Genomic DNA, 16,009 nt, shown 5'->3' with positions numbered 1-16,009 from the left:
ATTATAATCTTTTGCTCTTTAAATCCATATCAATACGACGTCATTAACAGAAAATTGTTTGTTTTTCTCATAATTAAGACTCTAAAGTACAGTCATCCGAAGGATTGAACGTGCCGCCCATTACTCATCAAAAGTCCCGCCCATTACTCACCAAAATATTGCCGTGCCTCACCAGTGGGGTCTGCACCCTAGGATGGCAATCACGGGTCTACATAAAGCTCGTCTTCTATAATGATTCCGGATTCAAACAATTTGCGAATACCCTAGCTTAAGTTTCATTTTAACCTGAGATCGGGAAGAGATAGATGATCTACAAACAGTAAGACAGAGCCAGCAAAATGAATTTGCTTGTGGAAAGGCTGCAATCCCAAGGATAAGATAAAAAAAAACAATATTAAACAGAAGATATTCGCATTTATCAACTTTGAGAATTAACCAATATTTCCAAAAGAAGAATCCACTAACTAAACAAAGCACGATAGGCTAATTGTGACATGGTCTAATTTCGATAAATCTGAAAAACCTGTCAAACAGGTACTAAGAATCTAGGAGAGTACACTGGTAACACAGGCGTTAAATATTTGGAGTGAATTTTGCCTCCTTTCCTTCCACACTAAGTTCAACGATACGCCCAAAACGTTTTACACATCCCGACTTGCCAAGCTTGCGAGTGGCAAACGTTGTCGAATACTTTGGAAATATCTGAAGTGAGAATTAGAGACTATAACAGTTTGAAATAGCCTCCTTCAAAATATGAACCAGAGACTGATGGGTATATTGGCAATTATACGCTTTTCTGAAACTAAATTGATTGCTATCATATACAACAAAACCAGAAATATGTGGGAGCAATGTATGCTCACATGGGCGCCCATAAGCTGAATTTTAGGCGTGGGGCTTACCTGGTCCAATCGGCACTTCCAATGCTGTATATTGGGAATCTCAAAACAAAATATAAGGCAGTGTCATTCCGTTAGGGGGAGCTGACCCCCCCCCCCCCCATATGGGCGCCCACGTATTCTCAGAATGCTTGTCAAGCCTTATGACCACCGTAATAGAACTCTAAGAATTGTAAGAGATTGGATCTTCTAGATTTTTGAACTAAGTGATAAACTACCGCACAAAAAGACTCAGGGCAAAGGGACTTGACAATACACATTTGAGATAATAAATTCAGGAGGGAAACAAGTTCAGGAGACTATCACCTATTGACATTAAGGTTTTCAACATTATATGATAAATTTACTAGCTACTGTGTTACTTGTCCGAGGGTCCTTCTTTGGTTGAATTTCTTCGATGGTACTGTGTGTTCTTTGTGTTTAGATGGGTGGGTAAGGTCAAGGCGTCGTTCAAGTGCTTATCTGTTCAAATTACTGAAGTATGAAAACATTTGTTTTTTCCTTACCAAATGATTACCTTTGGAATATGATATGTGTATACAATATATTAATTTTTTTTATATATTATCATTTTATGTTCTATGAGCATTTTTGGAATTCAGTTTTTTATTATCTGCCGCTCTAGGTTAATTACAAATATAATAATTGAAAATATTTAGAGCAGCATCTATTTTTCAAATTTTTAAATTTCATTTAATAGCTAGCATTGAGGTACTTAGTACCGCGAGTAATTCAAAAGGCATTATCGTGCCAAAACTCTGAATGGTGACTTGCATAAATACGAAAGGTAGGGTTGCTCAGATTAGCTTGAAATTTTGTGATTTTTGAATGTGTTTTAACATTCATTCAGCTTCTTACATATTTAATTAAGAAGTTATAAGCCTATAATTAAGAAAACAATTCTTATTTCATAATGTACAGGAAAATTGTACATAGGCCTAGTGTACTTTGAATGAACTTCCACTATACTTTATCCCCACCCCCTAATTTTCAAATGTATAACCCAAATTATGTATCTCTCATGCATTTTGCCATGTGTTGCTCTTGTTTTGACTTGTAAATTGAATCATTGCTGCAAGGCCATACCCAGAGGGGGGGGGGGGGGGTCCGGGGGTTTGAACCCCCCTGAAATGTTTGTCTGACTTGTAAAACTTGAAGAAAATGAATATAAACAAATTTTGTATGCAATTTTTGATTTTTTTTTCCAAAAAAATCTGAATACAGCCTTACATTGCTGACTAAATCAAAAAACAGAGAACACATTGGACAATAGAAATCTCATGGTAAGGGGAGGGTTGCAGCACCCTCATCAACTTTTTGGCAATTGTAAAATTTTGTTGAAGTCAAAAATTTTGGCAGAAATGGCATGATGGTGAAGCCATGATGCCTATTTCTTATATTAATTTTCAATCCATTTTCAGATTCAGTGGTTTAGCATGTCCTTTTTATTCCTCTTGGTAACAAAATTTAGCAATTCTGTTACATTTGGTTGTAATTTAAACATGTTTATTTGAATACTAAATTCATTAGGCTAGATTCAGTAGGCTACATTAAGTATGTTCCACCACATTAAGTCTATCCATTTTCAACTTTGGTGATTTAGCATGTTTATTTGGTTCCTGTTAGGGTAAAATTCTAGACATACTACTTTTTGCTATCTCTGGAAGTGGTTAGGTTAGGAAAATGAAACTCACAGTAATATATCTAGGGCCAAGTACATACTCTTAGAAGGTATTGCCAAGCACTAAGCTAAAATATTAACCATCTTCTGATTTTTATGAATATTGAGCAGTTTATATTATTGATCTACAAATAGCCTAAAGTGAACATACCACTAGATGCCATCTTTTATGCTCTTTCTGAATATAATAATCCCTTTCCTTGCAAATTCAATTTTAAGCCCTTTTAGGACCCTTGAAAATAATAATTTCATTCTATATTTTTTGGACTTAAAAATGGGCTATAACATTTGTTTCAAATTTACTATTTCATTATAAATCTATTTTGTAAAAGTTGTATTTTTCACAAACATTGATTTGTCAAGATTAAGTTGAATAAAAAAATTCAACTCAAATCTGCCATGTCTTCTTCTTATTATGTTCAGTGGCTTAAAAAGTGCTGCTTCACCTGTATGTCAAAAAATATCAGAGCCTATAGAAAAAATATGGTAGATGGAAAAATGGAGAAATTGTTTTGAATTTTTTATCCAACTTAATTGTGACAAACCAGTGCTTGTAGATTATATAACTTTAACTAAATAGATTTTTATAATGAATTAGTAAGTTTGAAACCAATGTTTTAACCCTTTTCATACCAAAAAACATAGAAAGAAATTATCATTTTCAAGGGTCCAAAAAAGGCTTAAAACTGAATTGGCAAGAAAAATAATTACTATATTCAGAAAGAGCATAAAAAATGGCATTTATTAGTATGTTTGCTTTATTTGTAGGCTAATAATATGAACTACTCAGTATTTACCCTGATTTCTATATGTTAGAAATTTGCCTATTTGACAGGTATGCCTGTTGGAATTTTGAAAAAAAACAAACCATTATTTCTTAATTATCAGTTTCTGTTTCTTTGGTTTTAAAAATGCAATTCCTGTTATTTGAGTATAATTTTGAGCCATATCAATGTTTTTTTTTGTAAATTTAGGAAAGGTATATACATATCTTTAAAACCTCATAAATTGGGATTCAACAAAGTTGTAAAGCTGAAAATATGTGTAATGGAATGCCAGTGCCCTCCAAGGCCACCTAAAAGTTATCAAATGCCAGTAAATAAAAGTTCAAATTATCTACATCAAATCCCAGTACCCTCTAGACAGAGAAAGAGTGGAGGTAGGTACTTCAAAATGCCTTCCCAGGGCATACTTTATTCTGTAGGTCTATCCCTGAAAGTTTTTTTTTCCCAACCATACCATTTTCCAAGATAGTAAAAAGTAGCTTCTCTAAAATTTTAGAATTTTTCTGGAATAACAAATTTAGTAGGTTTGGTAGTTTCATCTTGTTCATTTTTTTTTCTTTTTTTATTCCAATATTATTTGAAAAAAACTACGTTTTCTAAAGAGTTAAAGAGGCTGAGTTACAAGGTCGAACCTTAAAACGTACAGGGATTAGGAGGCACAGTTGGGGGCTGCCACCCCCCAAACCCCCTGCTTTCGCAGCCTTTAAATAAAAAAAAAAGTTTTTTAAACTGAGAGTAAGGAGCGACATTAAATCTTAAAACGAACAGAAATTATTCCGTATATGAAAGAGGCTGTGCCCTCCTGAACGCCTTGCTCTTTACGCTAAAGTTTGACTTTCTCACAACTCTTTTTTTTAAACAATAAAAACTTTAGTGTAAAGAGCGAGGCGTTGAGGAGGGCACAGCCTCTTTCATATACGGAATAATTTCTGTTTGTTTTAAGATTTAATGTCGCTCCTTACTTTCAGTTTAAAATTTTTTTTTTTATTTAAAGGCTGCGAAAGCGGGGGTTTGGGGGCGGCAGCCCCCAACTGTGCCTCCTAATCCCTGTACATTTTAAGGTTTGACCTTGTAACTCAGCCTCTTTAACTCTTTAGAAAACGTAGTTTTTTTCAAATAATTTCTGCACGTTTTTGTATAGTTTATTACTTATTATTGCTTGACTAACTGTTAGCTGATTGTGTCAGGAGTTAAAGTTGGGGGCTGCCGCCCCCAAACCCCCGCTCTTGAACATTCTTGTGTTAAGGCTTTTAATTCTTGAATACTCAAATCACGTCGTACAGGGTGCCTCCTAATCCCTGTACGTTTTAAGGTTCGAACTTGTGACTCAGCCTCTTTAAGAGCCCCCCAACTGTGCCTCCTAATCCCTGTACGTTTTAAGGGTCGACCTTGTAACTCAGCCTCTTTAACTCTTTAGAAAACGTATTTTTTTTCAAATAATTTAAAAAAGAAACTGAGTTTCTTTTTAAAATTTAAATTAAGTATATAAAAAAGTTGCTCTGATGGTGAATCGAACCCGGGTTTTCCGCCTGACAGTCTGGAGTATCAACCGCTGGACTATACAAACACAATAGTAATTGTTGTTTAGCAAGTGGAAGCTATTTTCGACGCAAGCAAATTCCCAAAAATCTTGATATGTGGTTTTTGGAAAACAGGGACGGAGTGATCAGATTGAGCTGAAATTTCGAGGATAAGCTCCCAGGCCCCAGGAAAGCTTATCCTCTAAATTTCAGCCCGATCAGACAACGTTAAAGGGGGGTTGTGGTGGGAAAAATTAACATGGGCTAATATAGGAAAACGAGGTTTTTCGTAAATGTAAATTCGGGGGATAATTTTTTAGGTCTGAAAATATCAAAAGGCCCTAACAGGTCGAATTCTGCTTCGAATGAGTCCTCATTCAACCGGATCAGTTGCCAACTGTGGCCTGTAGGCGTGGATAAAAAAAAAAAAAAAATGATGATGATGAATTTTAAGTGGCTATATTTGGTTTTTTGAAAACAGGGAAGGAGTGATCGGAATGAGCTGAAATTTCTAGGATACGCTCCCGGGCCCTAGGAAAGCATAACCTCTAAATTTCAGCCCAATCGGACAACGTTAAAGGGGGGCTGTGGTGGGAGGGTCGAAACTTCCGGCCCAGTTTACTCCATGAAGATAAAGTTGGAGGAGGATGAAATTTTGCAAGTTTCTTAGTTTGAGCTTGGGCTACAAAATGCGAATACCGCCGTCTCTCTGCGACCTCTAGGACCTGAAATCGCTTAACATTGTGGTGGGTTGCCTCTTTATAGAGGCACAAGTGTGCCTCCTTGATTCATGGCGCCAGGTACTTCAAAGTATCTGATATGCCGCTATTCATTTACCTCTTTGAATGGCCTCGAGGTTTTAAATGTCTATTGAACCTTCTTTTGAAGGTGTCAACAGAGCGATCTGCAGGAACAACATCCCCAGGAAGATTGTTCCAGATAGAAGTACAATGCCAGATGAAGCTGTTCCTCAAGTACTCGGTTTTCAGTGTATCCTCCTTTAGATAATTAGACCAAGCTGTGTGCCTTCGTGTCTGCCTTGTTGGCTGGACGAAGGGGGGCACAATTTGAGAGAGCTCATCTGAGGGAGGCAAGTTCATGTACTTGTAGAAAACAGCCATCAACGCTACATCAAACCTTTCATTTAGAGGCTGGAGCAATTCTTGTGTAGAGGTGCAGCCCGCCCTATTTGCCCTATTCTGGATCTTCTGAAGTGGTGCCGACAGCGTTTTTGGAGCACCAGCAAATAGCGGGCATTCATATTCAGCTATGGGTCTGATGCAAGACTTGTAGAGCGGGATGATTAAGCTTGATGGAAAAAGGTTTTTGCAGCTAAGAGTAACTCCCAGCTTTCTTGCACAGGAGGTTCTCACCCAATCAAGGTGGTTGTTCCAAGAGAGATCAGTGGAGAAATGAATCCCCAGTAGACAAAGCTCGTCGACTCTCTTTATAGCTTCATTTTTGAAGATGAAAACTGGGGTGTTCATGTGGCACCTTTGATTGAGTAATTAGAAGCTCCTTTGTTTTCAATGCATTGAAGTTGATCATCCATGCATCAGACCAATTTTCAAAAGATCCATCTGTAGGGAAAGGGATGCTTGTGTTGGGTCTTCATGTTTAGGGATGGCTGAGTGTGTTGTGTTATTGTCGGCAAAGTGATGCAGAGGGTTTGCGAGGTTGTCTCCCATGTCGTTTATGTTGATAAGGAAGAGCGTAGGTCCCAAGACACTGCCCTGGGTACCCCTGCTTTCACTGGATATTTGCAGGAAATAAACCTGTCAAGAACAACCTGCAGTAAACGATCTGAAAGAAAGCTCTCAATTACTTAACAGACATCCACAAACACCATACACATAGAGTTTCTTTAGCAGGCCACGGTGCTATACTCTGTCAAAAGCTTTCACAATGTCAAAGGATAGTAGCCTGATGTCGTATCCCATTGCCAGTAGTTCTATCCACTCCTGATATTTGGCCACTAGGCAGTCTAATGTTGAGCGTTTCCAGTCGAATCCATATTGACGATCGCCTAGAAGGTCATTTGATTCCAGGTACTGAAGAAGTGTTTTATTGGAGACGCTCTTGTAGACTTTGCCAACACATGAGAGAAGGCTAATAGGCCTGTAGGAGCCCACGCTCGTTGGATCGCCTTCTGGCTTTAGAGTAGGTATAACATGGGCGGACTTCCATGTTCGTGGGAAGGTTCCGGAGCAAAAGCACAGCCAGAAAAGCAATGACAAGGGTCCAGCTAGTTCGGCACTGCAGGATTTGAGGACAATATTTGGTATGTTGTCTGGACCCGTGGCTTTGGTCACATCCAGATGTTGCAGAATGCAAAGGATCTTGGGAGCAGAAAAATTCACATGTTCCAGGACAGTGTTGGTTTGGTCGGAGAATTTTGGTACTTCTCTACCATCATTGTCTAGATTCGAGAATTCGGCAAAAGCCTTAGCAAGAGCTTCAGCCTTTGCCTGTGGATCTTGTACCACTGTCCTGTTACTCTGGAGAGAAGGAATTGCAGTCCCCTTGGATGACAGTAAAGCCTCCTTGATAATTTTCCACCAACTCTTTGCTGAAGCAAGTTGAAGTTTGGTGGCGAATTTCTCCTTATACTGAACCCGGGACTGCCGAATCGCTCGAACCGCATCTTTGCACGCATTTATGAATGCAATTCTGTCTCTTTGCTCTTCAAAAGTAGCCATCGCTTGTGTGCCTTTTGCTTTGCTTGGATTGTCTTCTTACACTGGGCGTTGAACCAAGGTTTGTCCTTACTGGACACCTGGATCTGCTTTGAAGGGATATACTTTTTGACAGAGTCAACTCTGGCCTGCTGGTACTTATCTGCAGCTTTCTCTGGGCCTTCCAGGAGGAAGGCTCTCCACTGCTGAGAAAAAAGAGTGTTTCTCAAACCATCCCAATCACCTCTTTTGTATAGCCAGATTGTTCGTTCATGCTTTACTGGAGGCGGAATATGTAGGTTTCCACGTGCAATGACGGCAACGTGGTCACTGGTGAAAGCATGAGCGTCTACCTTAAAGGAGTCAGGGTGATCTGTAAGGAATAGGTCAAGACGAGATGATCTGTTTGGGCCGTGATACACGTCGAAATCGACAAGTTGTTCCCGCCCGTAAGAGAGAGATAGATCATACAAGTCCGACCCTTCCCTATCAGTATTTTTACTGCAAAGCGACACGCTATGATAGACGTTGAAATCTCTATGGAGGATGATGGCTGACTTAGCGTGCTTGCCCCGAATATATTCAAGGGAGGTTTCAAGATAGCTGGTAATCTGGTAAGCTGGAGGGTTATACACAGTACCAACAATCACGGGTTTATTTGGGAGGGTCACGCTGACCCACAGAGCTTCTTCGCCTGCTGAATCTGGTATGTTCGGGCATGAATAAGGTATATGGCTCTGTAGATAAACAGCGACACCTCCTCCTCCGTATTTAGCGCAGTCAGGGGGCTCTCGATCCCGCTTGAGGATCGTGTATCCATGTATGGCAACCTCACTGCTCTGAGTTTTTTGGTTTAGATTGGTCTCAGTGATACACATGATAGATGGCTTGACCGAGTTCACTAAATGTAAAAACTAGTCAAACTTAGATCTGAAACCTCGTACATTGTAGTGGGCTACCATAAACAGGTCCGTTTGGATGGTCGGTGGACGTGCTACAGGTCGTCATCAAAATGTCTGCTTGTCCCTAGTCTTATCGATGCAAATGGTGGCTGGCTAAAAGAAGCCTTGCTAAGTGGATACTTCAACAAAACTCGCAAGTTTATTGCCTTGCTTCTTTGGATGTGTACTGGTGCCGCCTCCCACGCACCTCATTAGCGCAGATTCAGCATGGAGGTGTACCCCATAATGGGTTAGGATTCGCACACAAGTTCCTCCCATCCATAAACTGTTTTTCAATATGTCTGTTTTTCAAATTTGATAGAATTTCCAGCAGAAAAATCATAATTTGTAGTACTGACAGGACAAAAAATTTGCAATCTTTGACACCAAGTATAATTGTAACCAAAAGTACATGATTGGCAATGTAGATTAGGTCCTGTCCATGTGAAGCATTAGCAAAACTTTTTTAGCTGTATAAGCTCAAAAATATATTTTCAATTATTGGCTTTTGGAATCTTAGTTATAATTGTTGGTTCTGAACTGAAGCTTTCTGTTGGTTCTGAGCCAACTGAGAAGTTTAATGGAGAATTGCTGAGGAATGGATAAAATGGCTGAAAATTTAAAATGCAATTTTGCAAAAGAAAATCTAAACAAAAAGTACTGTGGTGGTGCAGTGGGCTTGACCTTAGCTCTGTAATATGGAATCCACAGATCAAAGCTTGATGTAGCAACACACTGCAGGGTCAATGCAGGGACCCTACTACTACTAACAACTCACCACAGCACCAAGCCGCCTGAGGCCAACACAGCTATGCACGCTCCTCCTCCACCCCAATCTATTCAAAGCCTTCCTTTTTACACCCACACACAAAGTTCCCATTTCCTTTATGACCCTAGTAGTCAAAAAATGTTGTTAATCCAATTAATTACTAATTAATCTAAAAAAATAAGATCTTTCATTTTGTGCAAAAACTTTAATCAATTAAGCAATTAATTTTTCATGAAAATTGTTAGGATATGGAAATTTTAGACATATGGATGTAAATTTTTCTCTGACCTTGTTTGAATTTTTACCTTTCAATGCAGCTATTGTTACATTTCCATCTCCTCTGTAAAATTCTCCCCTCCCTTTTCAAAGCTTCTTACAAGTTGGAGTTACCACACCTTCATCTTACTCAAGTTAGGTGTTCAGTTTATTCAGAAACCAGAAAAAAATTCATTTAATTAGACTGTATTTTTGTCTGTCAATTGACCAGTTTGAACAGTGTAACTAAGAGAGGGTTAGAGAAGACTAATTATAATTTAGTGCAATGTTATATTTCTTTTGAGTGACATACTTGTGGTTTTGTGAGATTAGCTTGGATAACAGTTTTTTCTGACATTTGCTTGGAAATGTCAAGTGCCAATAACAAGTGTAATGTTTCTGTAACCAGACCCAACTGTATAACCACAAAAGCTGCAAAATTGACACTAAAATAAATAAAGATTATTTCAAAGATCTTGTATGTTGTCACCATAACAATCTGGAACAAGCACTGAAATTTGTGATAATGCTATTGTTTAAATTCATTCACAGCATCAAAGAAGCAAAAGTGAGATGAAAACATTTCAGTTGCAGCAGATTTTGTCAATTTTATTTATTTTATTTAACAAAGGAGGAAGCCATAGGCTTGTCGCATAACAACACAAAATAAATAACAGCTCAAACAGTAACACTGCAAAACACAAAACAAGAAATAAAACAAAAAAATAAATATGAAAGTATTTTTATGACAATAACTGCCTCACCAATTCCTCCATATTTTTAATATAAACTGCCTGCTTATTGGATCTTTTTGAACATATCCTGCTCCTCAAAATGCAAATTCCTGTACATGGATCTGCACCCGTAAATGCTGTGAAGTATGACATTCCATGAAACCTAATTTTTCAGAGAAAGAAAAGAATTAGACAGTTTGATTGAAATTGTAGCAAGAAGATCTTGAGTAGCAGGAAGATCAATCAAGTGATCTGCTTCACTTACCTAGGTAGTATACTACCTAAGCAGTAAGACCTTGGTCTTACTACTAGGTAGTAAGACCAGAAAATAATTTGCACTTAACTGAAAAAAATGACTGTGGATTATCATTTTAATATACATACACTGATATTTATTCCTTAAAGTCTCAAGAACTTTTTATTTATCAAAGTAAAAAAACTGGGGTCAAAGTCAAAGTAAAAAAATGGGGTTGTCAGCCCTACTCATGTTAATTTTGGCTTGTTTTTAGTTTGATTTGGTTATTTATTTTAATTTCTGTTTGTTTTGGGTTTCATTTATTTATTACCTTAAATTGCAGCTAGGAGCAATCTAAGCAATCTTAAATTACCTAAAATTGCAGCTCGGAGCAATCCTGCTTTCTAGGGCTATAATGAAAGAAAGGTTGAAATTGACAGATTGTTCTTGTTGGCTAACCATCTAGGACAAAAAAAAAAACAGGTTGTCCCTAAATTGAGTGGGAGGTGGGTGTTAGGAAAGATTTCAGGGAAATTGGAAATTCTTGAAAGAGGGAGGTTTTAAATAGATTGGGATGGAGGAGTATGCGTAGCTGTATTGGCTTCAGGTGGCTTGGTGCTGCAATGAGCTGTTATTAGTAGTAGTGTTTAAAAGATCTTGAAGCAAAGCCCTGTCAGACATTGCATCAACCATGGCCCATTGTTCATAATTGCAGAGGAACACCTTCAGCTATATTTCAAGGGTAAAACTTGTATGGTCTGCTTCATGTTTTTCATTTTCATGAAGTTAAACAACTCCAGAAATCTATTAAATACAGAAAAGAATGATCAAATGAATGCACTAAAGGCCACTTTTTGCAGGCCTCCACATCTGCAAAGTTTCAACACTATTGATTTATCAAATTTCTCCCAAATCTCTTAGGAATTTGGTTGATGGCATGAGATTTTGAAGACCCATTCCCTATCTGAACAGAGGATAGATTACGTGTAGACACTGATCTCTAGGTACACTCATAAGCCTAACTCCTACTTTCCATCTTGTTTAGTGGGGATTGGAAATCACCTTCTGTTATGTCTGCAGAAGAAATCCCAATTTAATCACTCAGACCCAATGGTATAGCAGCCAGATGGCTGAAGATTGCTGCTGAGGAACTTGCCACTTACTCACCTTTTTGATACATCCCTACAGCATGGTATAGTCCCAGCTAAATGGAAACAAGATAATTTTGTACCCATACATAAGAAGGGGCAAATACAGTGCCTCCAACTACAGGCTGATAAGCCTAACTTCCCAGCTCTCCAAGATTATGGAAAAAATAGTCAGTGACAAGATTATGAATTTTGTATCTGAAAATCAACTGATTAGTGCAGAACAGTTTGGCTTCATGCCAAGAAGCAACTGCACAAATCAGCTTCTGGAAGTTTTGGACGAGTAGACAACAGCCCTGGAAAGTGGCATGAGTATTCTGGTGGTTTTGTTTGATGTAGTAAAGGCTAAAGTCCCCCATAGCGCCCTGTTCTCACGACTTTGTACCTTTGGTATAAGTGATCAGATGATTTTGTGGATATTTTCCTTTCTACTTGACTGTAGCCAGATTGTTAAAGTGGAAGACACATTGTCATCAGAAGCTAGTGGACCAAATGGCATCGTCCAGGGGAGCATAATAGGGCCACTACTTTTCATCCTCCACATAAATAACATAACTGAAGGTATCACCAGCCAGTCAAGCTCTTTGCAGATGACACAAAGCTTTTCAGGCTAGTGGTAAAACAAAAAGATATAACCATCCTGTAGAGCAACATTAACATGTTGCTCTGCACACAGAATCCTTATCCTCAAGCTATTGAAAAATTTTAATGTTGATGTATATATGATAAGAATAGTTATAATTTCGGAGACCACACTGCCTTTCCATGACGATAAATAAAAGTTCAAATAGGGATAAAATCCTTTTAATAGACAGTGATGATGATATCATCATCACTGTCGATTAAAAGGATTTTATCCCTATTTGAACTTTTATTTATAAGAATAGTTGCGAATTTTCTTTCAGGTAGAAGCAAAAAACTAAGTATAAATCAGCCTATTCTGATCCCCATTCAATTTACTGTAAAGTTCCCCAGGGAACAATTTTAGGCCCTCTACTTTTTTTGGTTATGGTTAATGAGTTGGCAAATGATGAGTCAGATTGCTTTAAATTCGTTGATGATCTATCTGTACTGGAGCTGGGTGAAAAGTGTGTTTCAAGTGAAGCAGACAAAATAATGGCGAGTTTATCATGTCAAGCTGAGGAGGGCAAAATGATCATCAATCGTGAAAAATAGCTCATATTAACTTTCTATTTTCTAAGAGACAGTTTATCCCTTTCTTTACAGATGTTTCAGGCATCATGGATATCAAACTCTTAAGAATATATCTCACACATGATCTGAAGTGGGAAAAACAGACACAGGAGTTGATCAAACGGGCAAACCTGGGTATCCTTTCTTTAAAACTCCTTGCTCGTCATGGTGTTCCAACTCCCCACCTATTGAGTATTTTTCTTACATTTGTCAGACCGCTGGTACAATTTGCTTGTCCTGTTTGGCATTATGGCCTGACTTCAGACCAGAAGGACCGCCTGGAAAGGATCAAGTACTGAGCTCTTCTGGTAGTGTCAAAATCTCTCAAAGTCCCTTATTGCTCCCTTTTGAAACAATTTTTGCTTAAAACTCTATCGATACGCCGTGATGAATTGTGTTTTAAATTTGTTGTCGGTATTTTGGAAAATCCGCGGCTTCGTGGAATCCTCCCCCCTGAGCATCTCCCTTCGCGCCAAAGGGTCCCACAACATGTAGCTCAACCAGTACCGAAAATTCAGCCGGTACCAGCGCGGCATATGCGGTATGCAAGTAGGTTTGTTCCCTTGTTCGTCAAGATTTTTAATTCTGCACCCACTCGTCAATAATTGTATATATTTATTTTCTTTAGTTCATTATTCTTTTTAAACTTGACTCTGTTTGACTCTGTTTAGTTTGAATTTGTGATATTTCGAATCCATGTATATTTTTACATGACGATGGCTGTGGTTGTGTGTTTTATATGTTTAGTGTCTTATTATGAAAACAACTGCTGCTGATCGGCATGACTGTTTTTATGGCGTTTGAAAATAAAATCGTTATCTATATCTATCTATGTTGAATAGCAATCTTGAGAGCCTAGAATAAAGCTTCAATGCTAAAAAGTGCAAGACATTATGGATTGGACCCAAGCCAAAAAACATCAATGACACCCTCACATTAGCAAAACAAACACTGTCTTAATCATATCACACACTGATTGTGAAAGAGACTTGGGGATCTTTATAGACTTGGGGCTAAAATTCCACTAACACACAGATCTCATTGCAAATAAGGCAAACAGGCTGGTTGGTCTAATCAGGTAGCCTTTTAGGCATTTAGACACTAAAACTTTCACCAGACTCTACAAAGCCCTTGTGTGACCAACCATTGAGTATGGAAACATAGTCTGGAGCCCCTCATACATTGGCAACACTATCAAAATTAAAAAGATGCAGAGACATGCCACCAAACAACTCCCTGGACTAAAAGAAATTTTATATGAAGAGTGCCTGAAACAGATGAAGCTGCCAAGCCTAAACTATAGAATAAAAAGAGGGGACCTGATCCAGATTTTCAAATCGAGAAAGGATCTAGATAGAACCAAGTTTAACAAATTCTTCTGTAGTTTGACTAACGTCTATATTAGGGGTCATTCGGCAAAGATCCAGAAACAAACAGCATCAACTAGACAGATATCTTTATCTGGTCAGTTAGAGCAGTTTAAGACTGGAACTCGTTACCCAAAGAAGTAGAGTCGGCACCATCTCTGTACAGCTTCAAAAACCGTCTTGACAAGCATCTACAGAAAGAAGTGTTTATTTATAACACATGACATACAAGTGATACAACTTTGTGCACTAGGCGCACTATGTTGAGCCAAAATTAGAAAGTGCCACAACAGGATATGATATCCTAGCAAGAGGCACTGTTCCTGTAAGTTATCCTGTAAGTTAAGAAAAGAATTTAGGGACGAGGTACTTGGCACTGGACATTTTTTTCTGGTGCATCCTGTGATAACAAGAATTGAGGCAACCCAAAAAGGCTCTCAGACACACGTGAAAATTAGCTCTCATTATCCATGAGGTCTTTTTAAAATCCATTAATGAACTATGGTAGATGTCTTAATTATATAAATTTAGCCATCTCCCCCATTCCTCTCAGGTATAGGAGAATGGCACAAGCAATTAGCCCAAAAATTTATTAAAGCCTTATAAAAAATTTATTAAAGCCCCAAAAATTTATAAAAAATTATTAAAGACAGTCTGATCTGGTAGAAGTCATGATGACAAGAATTTAGAGATGCTCGCACAATTATGCCACTTACTTTCCACCAAGCTTGATTGAGATCCAACAACTTCTCCTGGTTGATGTCAACATTTCTATGAATCCTCACTGAGGTCAGAATGGGTACTGTCCACCCCCTAGGAGTTACAACTGGAGAGATGCTTGTACCTCTGAAAATGCCCTGATTACAAAAATTTAGTGAGCCCCCCCCCCCTGTTCAATAGCTGGATTGTGTAAGATGAGTCTGGGTTGGACTGGGATGTGTCTTACTGAAAAAATATAAATGTTTTTACTTTCATAACTTTAATAAATCAAATAATATTAACATTTTGATTACTAAATATCAGGTACTGCCCCATTATGCAGGCTTCTTGTTTTAATCACTATAGAGTAGGCAATGATAAAACCCGTTTTTGACGTCTTAACTGTTATAGAGCAGGCAATGATAGCAAGGTTTTCATTGCGTATACGATGTTAAACTGTCATTTTGGGGGTGGCGGGGGGGGGGAGGTACCTACGTTAGGTTAGGTTTTTAATGTATGCAATATGTACCCCCCCCCCTATTGTGCAAATATATAGCCCAAATTTGTTTCTAAACTATTATATATTCATCCTATTTTATTTTATTTCATTAGCATTAACCAAACTTGCCTTTTTAGAGATGCCCACATAATGGGATAGTGCCAAATATTATTAAATGTATATTAAACTGACAATTCACTTTCATTTGTATTTTTTTCAGTAAAGTGCAAATTATTTTCTGGCCTTGGGAAGGCATAGGGGTTTTGAGCCCTGCTCATGTTAATTTCTGCTCGTTTTGAGTTTGACTCGGTTATTTATTGTAATTTCTGTTCGTTTTGGGTTTCATTTATTTATCGATGCTGATTTGTGATAGTTTCACGTTTGGTAGATTATTTGATTTTATTTATTGCTCATTTTTGGTTTAATGGAGTTAATGGAGGGTCATTCAACTACGTTTGTCAACGACTACGTAGTTGAATCTTTCAACAACGTTTTGATTGGATGTGTTTGGTGAAATGGTGGGCGTGGAAGGGGTGTCAGTTGCCTTCCAATCATTTTCGACTATTAAAAAGGGCACTAGCCGTTCCAATTTCCAATCGGAATGAGCC

The 16,009-nt window shown here is 38.1% G+C and overlaps 1 protein-coding gene across 2 annotated transcripts in view; it reads left to right on the top strand.

Annotated features, from left to right (window-relative positions):
• The first annotated feature begins 1,641 nt into the window (after positions 1-1,641).
• Zw (glucose-6-phosphate 1-dehydrogenase Zw) overlaps positions 1,642-16,009 on the top strand; it is a 134,752-nt gene continuing 120,384 nt past the window's right edge. Inside the window, exon 1 of one of the 2 annotated variants that reach the window (XM_089107006.1) lies at positions 1,642-1,686. The gene's annotated coding sequence lies outside the window, so the exon portion shown is untranslated. The remainder of the gene's footprint in view (positions 1,687-16,009) is intronic. The other variant, XM_089107007.1, reaches the window with a different exon arrangement.

Source organism: Artemia sp. Qi Xiang Cuo, chromosome 21 (genome assembly GCF_049724085.1).
Source record: "Artemia sp. Qi Xiang Cuo chromosome 21, ASM4972408v1, whole genome shotgun sequence".
NCBI lineage: Eukaryota > Metazoa > Arthropoda > Branchiopoda > Anostraca > Artemiidae > Artemia > Artemia sp. Qi Xiang Cuo.
The sequence above is the reverse complement of the archived record's forward strand: the minus strand, read 5'-3'. Positions and strand labels throughout refer to the sequence as shown.